At 38.3% G+C, this 14,523-nt stretch overlaps 1 long non-coding RNA gene across 1 annotated transcript; it reads right to left on the minus strand.

Annotated features, from left to right (window-relative positions):
- Positions 1 to 863: 863 nt before the first annotated feature.
- Positions 864 to 5,757, minus strand: LOC132123094 (uncharacterized). The gene is made up of 3 exons (XR_009426461.1): positions 5,709 to 5,757; positions 5,257 to 5,292; positions 864 to 956 (listed from the first exon to the last, which is right to left on the minus strand). It is a non-coding gene; the product is annotated as an uncharacterized LOC132123094 (long non-coding RNA).
- Positions 5,758 to 14,523: the final 8,766 nt, after the last annotated feature.

Consider the following 14,523-nt stretch of genomic DNA (forward strand, 5'->3'; position numbering starts at 1 on the left):
AAAACATCAATGAACCAGTGTACTTCATGACGATTAAAACACCATCAACAGATAACAGCCGACACTTGATATCATGTCACTCTAGCTTTCTTTGAAGCTGCAAATGTGTTTAACAAACACACTGTCACAGCAGCCAAAAAAGACAAACTATATAATAAGAGTTAAGAGCCCAACTAATGGAAACACTAATCACTGTTATGGTGAAACACATTAGAGTTAAACCTCTGTTAATTCTCAAAAAAAACTTTTGTAGATGTCTAACATAAATAAAGTCAATCTGGTTAGTAATAAGAGAAGCTGGTAAAGCTGTTTGTGGAGTAGTTTAATCCTCCTATGCTGAGATCTTGAGAGATTTCATGTCTTTTTTTATCTTCAGTTGATTTCATCTAAGGTTGTGGCTGAAGTCAGTTGTAGTTCTTGTGTTTCTGCTCTTCTGTTTTTCTGTTCTCTTCTTTCCTTCAGTGATTTTGCTTGTTAACAGGCTTATTAAGGCTGAAATTACTTCATATTTAATACACACAAATTTTGTGGCTCAGATAAGCTCCAGTTCTGGTTAATTTCTTTACTCTTGGCTGACATATGGCATTGCTATGGCCTGCTTGTGACTCAGTTCTGGCAAACAGGAGCGGTCCGCCCAAGTGCCATCATTCCACGCTACATGTGGGCCAGATCATCTTTCCATGGGTGCCAGATGTGGGCCGGATCTGGGCCGACACAATGTTGCTATCTGGGTTCTGTCTCTGATCCTTCACATGAGTATTAACCTGCATCAGACTCTAACAGACATGATTGTGTATTCCTGCATATCACTGAAATCAATTAATGAATGTTCTTTATACCAGCTGTAGCTCCAGCTATAGTGACTCCTTCATCATATATGTCACATCTGAGAGTGACTGTCTCTCCTCTGAATACATGTTGAGCAGGTTTAATGGTCATTTTGGGTTTTGGTCTTTCTGTACAATGACAACAGTTCACAATGATAAAATATGACAATAAAAAATTGTTTCCAGTTTTTACTGTTTCTTCATCTAGTAACAACACACAACACTGTAAAAAAAAAAAAAAGTTGCGTCAACTTTAAACAATAAGGCAACTTATCGCAAGTGCTTTATTATTTATTTGAGTAAACTTGAGAATTAACAGAGGTTTAAAAGTTGATACTTGATTCATTTGAAGTCACCATTGTGGTGGAAAGTGTTTGGTTTAGTTAGGATCTTGGTCCAGTAACTTCTTGTGTTAGCTTGTTTCTTGCTGCTGTAACAGTGTATTAGTGAAATACTGTTAAGAGCACTCAGGTGTTATCAGCTCTTTGCTGGTGCTGTGAAAGTTATCACATAATAAGTGTTTGAGCTCATAAAAAAAAAGTTTTGTTTGATATTTTTAACGGGCACTAAGAGCTAGTGATGTGTCGTTCTTGAACGATTCGTTCATTTTGAACGAATCTTTAATGTGACTCGGGAAGAACGAGACGTCTCGCGCATGCGCATTATTCTATAGGTTCTGTTCTAGTAGTAGTGATTCACCTGTCAGTCAATGCAGTCTTGAGCCGGAAAGAGAATTGATTAGTTCATAGTTCGGGTCTATCGGGTTTTTGACTCGTTCCTTAATCACGTGACAGCCCCATACGCTTACCCAATGCAATATGAGCCGGAAAGAGAATTGATTAGTTCATAGTTCGGGTCTATCGGGTTTTTGACTCGTTCCTTAATCACGTGACAGCCACATACGCTAAAACCAATGCAATATGAGCCGGAAAGAGAATTGATTAGTTCATCTCATGAGTCTTCGGGTCGGGTCGAGTCATTCCTTAATCACGTGACAGACCCATACGCTAAAACCATAGACAGTAAAAGAATGCAGTATTGAGCCGGAGAGAGAATTGATTAGTTCATCTTTCGGTTCTTCGGGTTGTTCGTTCTTTTGTCCCGTGATGTGACAACATTGGCTAGAGTAATTATTAAATCAAATTGTCTGTATAAACCATACTTTTGTAACATATGACACTTTATAAACATTAAAAAAACACTGTGTACATACTTTTGAATTGTTGTTTATTGTTTATTTTTGTGCCAGAAAAGCTTTGTAACAAAGAGGACAACTATTCCAAAATAAATCAAAATAATAAAAAAGTAAATAATTGAAAATAAAATTAAAATTAAAAGATAATAAAGCCACAGGGTCTAATAACCTTAACAAATGAACTTTAAAAGTACAATATAAAAAAAAAAAAAAAAAAGAAAAACTAAATATTGCACAACAAGCTTTGCTTTTTTTATATAATAATTTAAAATGAATACATTTTAAAATAAATAACATTTCCCAAATAATTTTAAACCATTTAAACCATTCTTTTTAGGAGCGGCAGTGGCTCAGTGGTTCATGTAGGTTGTCTACAAACCGGAAGGTTGGTGGTTCCACGGCTCCCCCTGACCAGGTGTCGAGGTGTCCTTGAGCAAGACACCTAACCCCAGCTGCTCCCGACGAGCTGGATGGCGCCTTGAATGGCTGACACCGCAGTCGGTGTGTGAATGGGTGAATGTGAGGCAAATTGTAAAGTGCTTTGGATGGCCATGTGGTCTGTTGAAAGCGCTATATAAATGCAGTCCATTCTTTTTCTAAATAAATAAAAATAAATAAGCTTTAAAATAAATAACACACTGTGGCTATATTTTTTAGGACTTGCTTTAAGGCATGTTTGCATTAAAAAAAAACAAGCTCCCTGACCTTGGATGGGCTGAGTCTGTTTCTTCTATCTGAGATAATCTGCCCAGTTTTAGAAAAAATTATTTCAGATGGCACAGATGTGGCCACAATGCAAAGTCTTGTCTTTGTGACTTCAGAAAGGCTTTTGTATACTGGTGAACAGCTCCTCCACCAGGCCAGAGGGTCTGATGTGCGGGGTAAGAGTGGCTCTGCAAGGTAGGCCTGCACCTTTATAGCATCTGAGGCCTTAAAAGAGGTAGCAGAAGGCCTCAAGCTTGCTACCCTCTCGTCAAAATCTTTCCAAAACATGACCCCTGCACTGGCAGTCGCACCGGGATCTGAAGTATCCTCCTCACTTTGAGCTGGGTTAAAACTGTTAAAGCTGAAGTTATCATAACCTTAATGTTTTAAACTAACATTATTAATTCAAATTCAAAATTTTATTTGCTTTTAATGTATATGTCATTATGTCCTTTTTTGAGCAATCTTCTTACACATATATTACACCAATATGTAAAGTCTGCCTAGGAAAAGCAATTATTATACCAGCAAACTCAAAATTGGAGTAAAAATGAACAAACTAGTATAAATACTTTTTATTGTAAGCTTGAATTATTATATTATTATATAGCCTAGTGTTTATTTACCGATAGACAGTCAAAAAGACAAATTAATCAATATTTTATTTATAACAGGGTTTTATTTATTTATAAAATAATAACAAAACACAGATCCTCAACAAACAGTAACAAAAACACAGTGACAGAAAATGTCAGAAATAGCGTATGGGTCTGTCACGTGATTAAGGAACGAGTCAAACTCGACCCGAGACCCGAAAGACTCATGAGATGAACTAATCAATTCTCTTTCCGGCTCAAGACTGCGTTAGTTTTGCGTATGGGGCTGTCACGTGATTAAGGAATGACTTAAACCCGAGGACTTCTTGTCAGATGAGAGGTGAGGTGAGCTAATCACAGACTGAAGACCCAGGTAAAGAATGAATTTTTTTTTCTGTATCTTATAGCATTTTAGTTTTGTATTGTTTTTAGTGTGATCAACGTTTGCGTAAGTACTAGATGTGTTGGGGAAGTAACACATAACATTTTCATTACATTTTGCTAAAATGAACGAAATGACTCGAAAAAAGATTCATTCATTTTGCTGAACGAGACTCAAAAGTCAGAGTCGGTAAAATGATCCGAACTTCCCATCACTACTAAGAGCAAAATAATTATTTTGAAGATGGACAAAATGAATGTGTTTGAAATAATTTGAGTAAAAGGATCAAGTACTCACACACACACAGACTTCTAGATTCAGCATATGCATCTCAACAACGGTGACAAACAAAAGAGCTTCATAGCACAAACTTCTCCTTATTTTCCAGCCTTTTTTGTTCTGATTCACCATTGATGTGATGCATATCCAAAATCTTGATGTCTGTTTGTGACGACATGATCGGTTTTCTAAAAGTAAGTACATAATTTTTTCTACAAGGTTTCTATCCATAAAAATAAATCTATAGTCGCAACAATACATTAATATCTTATTTTGCTATAATTATATAAACACAAGAAGTAACTGGACCAAGATCCCAACTAAACAAAACACTTTCAACCACAATTGTGACTTCAAGTGAATCAAGTATCAACATTTAAACCTCTGTTAATTCTCAATAAGAGCTTCTCTAGATGTCTGACAGAAATAAAGTCACAGAACCTTGTAAGGAGGATCTGTGAACGTCGAACGTACAGAAGACATAAAAAACATAAAAAAAGACATCATAAAAACATTCTGTCTCCTCATAGGACGTCTTTTCAACATCTGCAAAGACATAAAAAGACGTCCACTGGACGTAACTTTGCCCAGTGGATTAGGTTGATGTTAAAATATGCAAATATAGTATTTTATATATAGTATAGTATTATTTTCAAATAATAGTTCCTTTAAAAACAAACAAAAATGTTAAATACATGTGAAAAGGTACTTCATGCCACAAGACTGCTAACATATTAAAGTATAATTAACACTGGTTTTATTTAACATGCATTATGTACCATGTGTTGAGTTCAGTTTAAAATGCATTGAGTAAAGAAGTTAATATACAAGACTTGGTATGTCCTTGTGCTTTGGACACAAACTTTCAATAATAAAAAAAGTTATTTGACCCGTCTTATGGTCTTTTATTTATTTAGACTATTTGAATAATATAAAAAATGTGTATGCTTAATAGGCCTTGTGTTCAGTAAACAAAAAATATGTTGTTCTGATATTTTTTAGGTTAACATGACTATTTATGTTGTGACAACTTGTGATATTAAGTTATTATTTTAAGTTGGGTGGACTTTAGTCCCCGTTTGTTAAGTTTACTCAAAAAAGTGCTTGTAATAAATTAGTTGCCTTATTTTTTTGTTGACACAGCTTTTTGTGTATTTTGTGTATTTGTGTATTTAAAAAGGTGTATTTAAAATCATTATAGAAACATTCCTTTTCACAGCTAGTTTGTAACAGTGTAGAATCACTCATGAATATGTGATGAGATTCACTCACCTTCAGTGTGTGCAGAGTGGACGGTTGAAATCAGCACTAAAACACAGAGAATAACTCACTAGAATGTGAACATCATCATAGCAGAGAGAAAGTGTAATCCCAAACAGAGTAATAAAGATAAACTCTTTCTAATGACATACCAGTGAACATCTAGTTATAGCTTCTGTGCAAAACAAACCAACAGAACTGATTCAACAAACACTATTACAAAGAACAATAAATAAATAATTTAATAAATAAACTTATTGACTGACCAAAACACAACAGAGTGCATTTTTCTTTCACATGCGGCACTAACTGCACACTTACTCCCTTAAGCTCATTTTTACAGATATATCATAGAAGGGCAGGAAAAGAAAAGAAAAATCCAGGAACACTAAATCACTTGATCCTATTCACAATACAAGAGCAATTAAAATCACTGAAATACATCAAGAGAAAGCAGTACTCACGGAGCACAAGAGGAAGAAGACCGAGCTCCATACTGACCGAATAATGACAGACGGTTAAAGACTCAAGACTTTCTGATACCTACAGTCAACATAATGACTCATTAAAGAAATACAAACATACCTCAGGTGTTAGAGAAAAAAATAATAATAATTTGAGAATGTTTATCTTTTTTAGAAAATGTCACACTGACTAATATGCAAGATTTTGACAGAAATGTTGTCATGATTCAGTATCAAACTGAACAGCAGCAGTCTGCCATACAGAGAAGTAATATTCTTGTATATGAACAAGGAAAATTAAACAATTCTTTGACGAATATCTATAATATGGTATTAGCTGTATTTATAACTAACTTAATTTTGTGGAAGAAGCAGAAACTTGTGATCAGCTGCTGCTCTCACACTGGTTAATGTCACCGAGCTCCAACAGAACAAAACAAGCCACAAAAATGAGCACATGACCATCGTTTTCTAACCAAACCACAAAATGAGCTCATGTCTATCTGTTTTTATTCTATCGCACCTCTGACACTGATTGTGTCAATTTTGGCTCTGATATATTTGTACCTCTGAACATAGAATCATATTCATACATCGAGACAATGGATTTAATGATTCTTTATGACTACATTTAATTGTACTTCTCTCAGCAGTCTTTTCAGTTCTTTATGTAGCATAGTTACAGAGGAGTAAATGGCACAATGAATACTAAACAAAAATGTATTTAATGCTGACTACGCCACCCCTTTCAAGTAAGGGGAACTAAACACTGACACTCAGGTTCGTTACCATGGAGGGCAGAGACATGGGCATCATAATACAAAATGTTTATTAAGTTCACAATAATCAAATAAGACACTTTAACAACCAGACTAAGATATAACTCAATGGGTTAAACAACAACAACTCAGCAAACACTGACCACTATAATGGTGACACACAAATTGTGATTTTCTCATTTGGTGATTCTGCTTGTTAACATCAGGTGTCTTCAATAATGGTCAATCATAACTCAATTAACTTCTAAATTATCTCATTAACTCTGCTTCAGTGTTACTTTTTACACTGCTTCAGTGTTTATATGTGTCCACACTCAAGAGTGTTAAATTAAAACTGGGGATTTTGCTGTGTAGAATGACTAAGGCTTTACTGTAGCAGGGTAGGCCAGCCGTAGAGTGATTATTCTTGACCCACGCGCATACACACGCACACGCACACAGTGAGATTAGTGAGAACACACGGCAATCCACACTTTGTGCTCTAAACGCAGGGTACTAGAACTAGAACTCCCTGCTCAGAAGCCTAAAACTCAAGAGAAAACAATTAATCAAATACACCAAACAAAGTTATACCAGAGCCTGATTGGAGACATATGGCATTCTTAAATTACAAATAAACAAGACTCAGATGAAAGTCAATTGTCACTTAATAAAAAGGATAAAATACACAAACAGAGGTTAATAAAAGTAAACTACAAAATAGCTAAATCAAACACAGCAAGAAACAAATAAATAAAGAAACCAATACTATAAACAAAACAATACACAAACAGTATAAAGGAAACAGACAAACTCCACAACCAAAAGAAACCACACAAACACGCTTATACAAAGCTGGTAATTCTAGGATGGGAGGCCAGGCCGAAGCACCCAGCCCAACACGTACAGTGTTATTTGGAACAGCTACAACCAAGAGTGGAAAGAACAAAAACACAAAAACACACAGCAAAACAGCAAGGTCGTCCTAATCCTGTTTTATGAAGGAAGTGATCGCCCCAACCCCCCACAGGACGGAATGCTCCCAAAGATAGTCCTGCTAAAAACAATGATTCATTAACTTGTCAAATTTACTCATTAAGAAAGAGAGAAATGATACATACCAGATATTAGTCATCAGGAGACACAAGATATACAGTTGCTCACAGCACAATTCACAACAGTTTATTTGAATATGAATGAACTCAAACCCAACTGGAATGAGAGCATGGAAGTTACAGCGAGTCCAAACTCCACGCAAACACTTAAATCAAACTAAACCTACCCGGGAATAATGGCAGCCTTACACACCACCACAAAGCAGATGATATTCCAGCTACAATAAATGAATTTGGTTAATCGATATGCCAGAGCTCCTGCAACATTAGCCAAATGGCTAACAACATACCTTTCAGCAGAACCCACACACACCAAGGGCGGAGCTAGCAAATAACGCATCCCAGGTAGCCTAATTGCAGCCTTTATATCAGTAGTACCATGTTCTTATAGGCTGTCTTTCTAAATACAGGCAGGAAACTTACCCACTCTGCCACAATCTGCTCCTAGCTATTGAATCGTCGTCCCGACGATAGAGTGAAGCCAACCAGACCATACAACTCAATTCCAGGGCCTAAAGAGGGCTGAAACAGAATTCAGTATAGAAGCCTCTGTCCCTAATCCCACTACTTCACCTGCTGCCCGTGGAAGATGGTAACGATTAGAATGCTGACCAGCATTATCTCTCCCTGTATGTCGCACAGAAACTTCACTCGAAGTGGACTGATCCACTGACAAAGGCTCTACCACTGGTGAAGTGGCTAGCCTTTCCCCAGGTGGTCCGAAATTCCCTTGGGTGACTAGTTCAATAGCCTGCAGCCTGCAGCACAGCGGGACACAAAGATGCATGTTCCTGCATTACTGGCCTCCCACCCAAGTGGGGAGTTTCAGATACCAATACCCACAAATCCATTTCATCCAACGATGGGGACTCCTCCAATGGTGGTGCCTCAACTACTTCAGACACCTCTGTAGGGCCAGGAACAGGGGAATCATTTTGTACTCTGGTCTTTAACAGAGAGCAATGGACATGCTTTACCCTCCTCAAGTCATCTACCGGTGCTATAGTATAAACAGAACCTTCTGTTGTAGGTGCTCTCACCACCTGATACACCAATGGGCTCCAGATGTCTTGGATCTTATGGTCGCCATAGTTGCGGAGATAAACTAACTGGCCCTCTCCCAGTGGTGCATCCCAAACATGCAAGTCATGCTTCTCTTTACGACGATTTGCAGCTGCTTTCCAGTGCTCTCGAGCTCCCTCAAATGCCACTTGCAACTTTGTTTGATGCTCTAAAACCCACTCATTTATACTACTGGACCCATACTCCTGCCTCCTACCTAACAAAAAATCAACAAGGAGCCGAGTTTCTTGGCCAAGCATTAAAAAATAAGGAGACTCGGCAGTAGTTTGAAGAGGGGTAGTGTTGTAACAGAAGAGTAATTCAGGAAGCGCAGAAGGCCAATCTACCTTTTGGGAATTTGGTAGGGTACACAAAAGACTATGCAGGGTTCTATTAAATCACTCACACTGCCCGTTACCCACCGGATGATAAGGGGTAGTATGGGACTTTTCAATTTGGTAGAGACTGCAAAGCTGTTGGATGAGGGAGGACTCAAAATTGCGTCCCTGATCAGAGTGAATATGAGCAGGGACACCAAACTTATAGAACCACTCAATCACTAGAACCTGTGCCACCGTCTCTGCTCTTTGATCCCGAGTGGGAACTGCAAATGTGTACTTGGTGAAGACATCAGTCATCACCAAGACATTCTCCAGCCCCAATCGTGAAGGCTCAAGAAGGGTGAAATCAATGGCCAAGATTTAATTCGTTCTAGATGCTAACAAATGGCCCATAAAGCTCTAAGATACTGGCTGAGATTCCTTGGCAGCCTGACATCTCTCGCAGTCTCGACACCACTGAACTACATCTGATGTCAGGCCTGGCCAGTAACAACGTTGCTGCACCAACTCAGTGGTACGGTCAATACCTTGGTGCCCATGTCCTTGATGCATTTGTGTCAGGACCTCTCCCCGCAGGACAGATGGAAGAACCAACTGGAAGATCTCTTCACCCCCATCTGGACGGAATATTCAACGATCCAAAATCCCTTCCCTTTCCAACAACCGATCCCACTGACGAAGTAGGACCAAGGCAGTCTTAGACAGCAGTTTACGCTCCTCAAACGTAGGGCGTATTCCCAGCCTCCAAATCTCCCTAATCACCGGGTCCGCCTCCTGCAAGGCCCTCATGTCACCTGAAAAACTAGGCCAGGCCGAAATCACAGTTTGAGTCACTGATGCAAATTTATCTGACCCGAGTGCTTGCTTTACAGCAGCTGAGACCTCAGTCCCAGGCAACAATTCCCTTACCTCCAGCAAGCCAGGGGGGTCTCGTCTCGACAATCCAGTATTTTTGTTATTTTTACCTGACCGCTACCTGAGTTCAAAGTCGAAGACTGTAAGCTCGGCAGCCCAACGTTACTCCGTAGCCCCAAGCTTAGTAATAGTCAAAGCCATAGAGGGGGTTATTGTCAGTAAAAACAATACACTTTTGCCCTAACAGATATTCTCTAAATTTCTCAGTCATGGCCCACTTGAGCGAAAAACTCCAACTTCATGGAGCTGTAGTTGGACATGTTGCACTCAGTGGGCCGTAGACTATGGCTAGCGTACGCAATGGGTTGCACCTTACCATCTTGCTCCTGAGACAAAAATGCCCCTAAACCCCCGTGGCTACACTGTCAGAAATAGGGGTACAGTAGGAGACCATTTCTGGCCCCCAAGGTACAATCTACACTAATGTACCCCATAGGGCTTATTATTGGACCTCAAGGTACATGTATGTACATTTTTTAAGGTCAAAAAGGTACATATATGTTCCCAAACATTAAAAGGTACATATATGTAACGTTTCTTTTAAAGGTTAAGGTACAATTTGTAGAGCCAGCCCCGATTGGCTGCTTGAATCTCAATTTAAAAGAACGTCCGGTTTCTTCTGTTTCTTTCTTTTGATGGAGACGAAGTCATAGCACGGTTACGCATGGTTCTTGGGTAGTCCAGGGGCCAAAGAGTAAAAGTCCTTCCATATTTTTGCTCCACCCATGAACTCAGCAGATGATTTCATCAGAGGAGGAACCAAGTCATTCCTTCCAAGTCACAAACAAGTCTTGAGTCAAATCCCAAGTCCTCAAAGAGTAAAAGTTAACCCTCTCAAGTCGATTAACGCGGATACACGTTTTGAGTCCCTGAAAAGAACTTAAACTACACTTTCAGTTTTAATCGTACAGATAAGAGCAATACATCAATCGAATCTGTAAAGGGTCTACTTTTTTTTGGATACAGACATAATAACAACAAAACTTTGTGCACTTATAAAATAAAGATAACAAACAAGGTGCGCTGTCTGCAGCCTTTGTCTGCGCTGATCTTCTTTTACAAACACGTCATTTAAATGAACTGTAACTCCGTGAATACTCAACAAACATACATGAGAGAGATATCTATAGAAAGCTTGACATGTCTATTTTTAAACTAAACAAGTGCCGCCGAAAACAGATATTCTGTGATAAAGTAATCCATATGAAAACAACGCGATGTCTGTTTTTCATGTCTCCCTTCATTATATCTAATGTGACCACGCCCCCGCGCCGAACGCGCTATTCAGATTCAAACTGAAGCGTGCATCTTGAATACGCCCATTACAGAAGAAAAAGCAGCGAGACTGTTCAAGTTTTTTTTATTTTACTGTTTGCTTCGCGATGAGAGGAATAACACATAATTCACCCCAAAAAGATGTGATGTGGTTGAGGATTTGAGAAATGGATTTCCTCAGAAAAAAAGAATGAAGCACTTTATTCAGCAGAGATCATAAACATGAGTAAGTCTCTTTTTATTTATTTATATACTTGTACTAGTTTTCACATAACGTGTAAACGTTTTACTAGTTAGACTTTTTCCAAACTATAATTCCTGACTAAATGTATAATCAAGTAAAACATTATGAAGTTTCAATAACAATATACAACACTATACCCTTCAAAAGCTTGATGTAAATAATATAAATGTAACAAATAGATAACTGTAACAAATGTAAAAACAATGCTTTTCTTTCAATTTATTCCCCCTAAAAACCCAGAAAAATATTCTCAGCTCTTTTCAACATTAATAATAATGATTATAATAATAACAACAAATGTTTTTTTGTTTTGTAGAAAATAAGATTGTTAAAAGGATTTCTGAAGGATTGTGTGACTGGAGTAAGCATGCCAAACAATTTGTTTGAAAGTCAGCTTTGATTGTTTCTAATAAACTGTTTAACTGTTCCCCAAGTGGATATTAAATTATGTTGTGGGATAATTAAATATATTCTTAATAAACTACAAACGTAAAATTATATAGATTTATTTTGTTCTCACATTCTCTCTTGTAACTCCTCACTCACAGTGGCACAGATGACTGAATGGCTCATTATGCAGCTCATTGTGCAGGCCTTTGTCTTCTCAGGTGTAAATCACAATGATATTCATGGTAGTTGACGCCTACTCGCATATGACTTTTACCAACAAAAAGTGTCTTAGAAAATTTAAATCAATATATTGTTTTCTGTGAGTGAGTAAACAAGATGATTTTCACATCATTTAGAAAGAAAAATTCTAGGCTACAAGCTCCAGTTCTCAAAAATCCCGGGAACCATTGTTCTTTATGTGTTTTTTTGCCTTATTCAAGCGTTTTAACATTTTTAGTTTTTCACTAACCACGCATAATATTTTTTTTCTCAAAAACACAATCATGTACATACATGCATTTCACATATTATTACAGCCCAGTTTGTGCTGATTACAGTGAGATTAGTCTTTACCCATTTAGATATTTATAAGAAACTGATAAAGCACAAATGTCAGGGCATGACAAAACTTCTCCAGGCCCCAAAAATACCCTTAGACTCTAACTAAACCCCTGCTCAGAGCCTGACTCCACCCACTGACAATATTTGAAAAATGCTGAAAAGTGGGCAGATCACAGCGGAGATAGAGGGGACGAACCTAGGGCGGGGCTGAGCGAGTGCGGCGTGATCCTGAGACACGCAGTGACGGACTGATTGACACCTGCTGTCAGAGACGCTAAAATGGAGAGTGACTGTAGTGACGCAAGTAGCTTTGCAACAGAGCGATCATTTGAAGTAGAGGACTTTTCTCCCCCACTTTCACCTGAAGTGGAGGGTGTCGAGGTGTCTGTTCATATTAATTCCAGCCGCTGGCTCAAACTGCGGTCTTAACTCCCTCACCGCGTCGCTTTTCAGCGTGAGCTGTGTGGAGAAGCCCATTTCCACCTCCATTGCGTTGGAGAAGCAATCCCGTGTAAAATGCAGTTTGCACACTCGAGCTCTAGGCGGGAACTTGCTGTCTTCCAGCCCAAGTGCATGCAACCACTGGCTCCTAATTTTAAAGTCTGTTGGTAAACTATGCAGTCCAGCAGTGCTGTCGCAACTAGCAACACACCTCAGTACCATCCTGACCACTGTACTAAATACAGATAAATCTAAGCTAACTTGAAGATCTAAATAACTATATAATTGCTATGCTAAATAGATGCTATAATAGTCTATCCTGGTCGTTACCAATACTCACAATTCCAGCTCCTGACTCACTACAGTGATTTTGATGGTTTTATACTGCCAAGGGCGTGGTAGCTCGTACCAAGGGGCGTGGTGAGCTGGAAACTGCTTACGTCACCTGCCACTGCTTACGTCACTTGCCACCGCAACATCCAATAGGAAAAATCAACTGCAGTAGCCACCGTTCAACCTGAAGAGGGCAGCACTCACTCGTTTTTACACCATATATTGTAGAATTAAAACACTTTATACTCAAATGTCACAAAAGTTACTCGAATCAAAGAACAGCACTAATAAAGCCCCATTCTTATAGATCATTAACTAAAAAAAGTTGGTTTAGGGTTTAGTTACTCTTTAATGAGATAATTAAGTGATTAATTAAATGAAGATGCATTAGTGATGAACACCTGCTGTTTACAATCAACATCACTGAAGACAGAAGGCAATAACTGACTTTAAGCACAGCCTTGGATGAAATCAATTGAAAGGAAAAAAAAAACGTTGCCACCATAATTGTGGTATTTGCTCATATGCAGAGATTCATATGCTTGTTATTGATATTTGTTTGTGTGTGTGTGTCTAAAAACACTGGAGTTCAAACTTCTATATGTGTTACACAAATGTAAAATCCATACCCTGTAAATATTAGAGCAATGCTTTTTTTGTGCGCATGCTGTAGTTTCACTGGAATTATTCAAAACGTAAACATGTGATAAGAAAAAAAAAATATTTGAGATATAGTTAAACCAGCTCATTGTGACCAAATGTCACAATTCTGTCTTCTGGACAACACCACATGCAGAGCTACAGAGAGAGATCTAGCCCAAGTCAAGGGTCAAGAGCACAACTAAACCAAACACTGATCTCCATGATGGTGGCATCATTTTAACCAATAAAACATCAACATCTGATCCTCTGTAATTCTCAATAACAACAGGTGTTAATCAGTAATGCATAATCATCATTTAATTAGTCACTTAATTATCTCATTAACTTTAACTCTTTGAGGACTTGGGATTTAACTTGAGAATCGTTTGTGACTTGGAAGGAATGACTTGGTTCCTCTGGTAAAATCAGCTGCTGGACTTTTACTCTTTGGCCCCTGGACTTCCCACCTCTGTACAAAACTGGTCTCTTAAGGTACAAATCACAAGGGTACAAAAGCTGTACCCTTGAGGGTACAGCCCCAGTGACAAGCTGTTGTACCCCTACATGTTCAATTATGTACTTTATTTTCTGAGAGTGTAGCATCTACCTCCAAGATAAAGGGCTGTGAAAAATTGGCATAAGCAAGCACTGGAGCAGTAGTAAGTCTACCCTTCAACTCAACAAAACTCTGCTGGCACTGCTCGGTCCAGGTATTAGAGAAACTCTGACTCGTTTGAG

This window comes from Carassius carassius, chromosome 41, assembly GCF_963082965.1.
Source record: "Carassius carassius chromosome 41, fCarCar2.1, whole genome shotgun sequence".
NCBI lineage: Eukaryota > Metazoa > Chordata > Actinopteri > Cypriniformes > Cyprinidae > Carassius > Carassius carassius.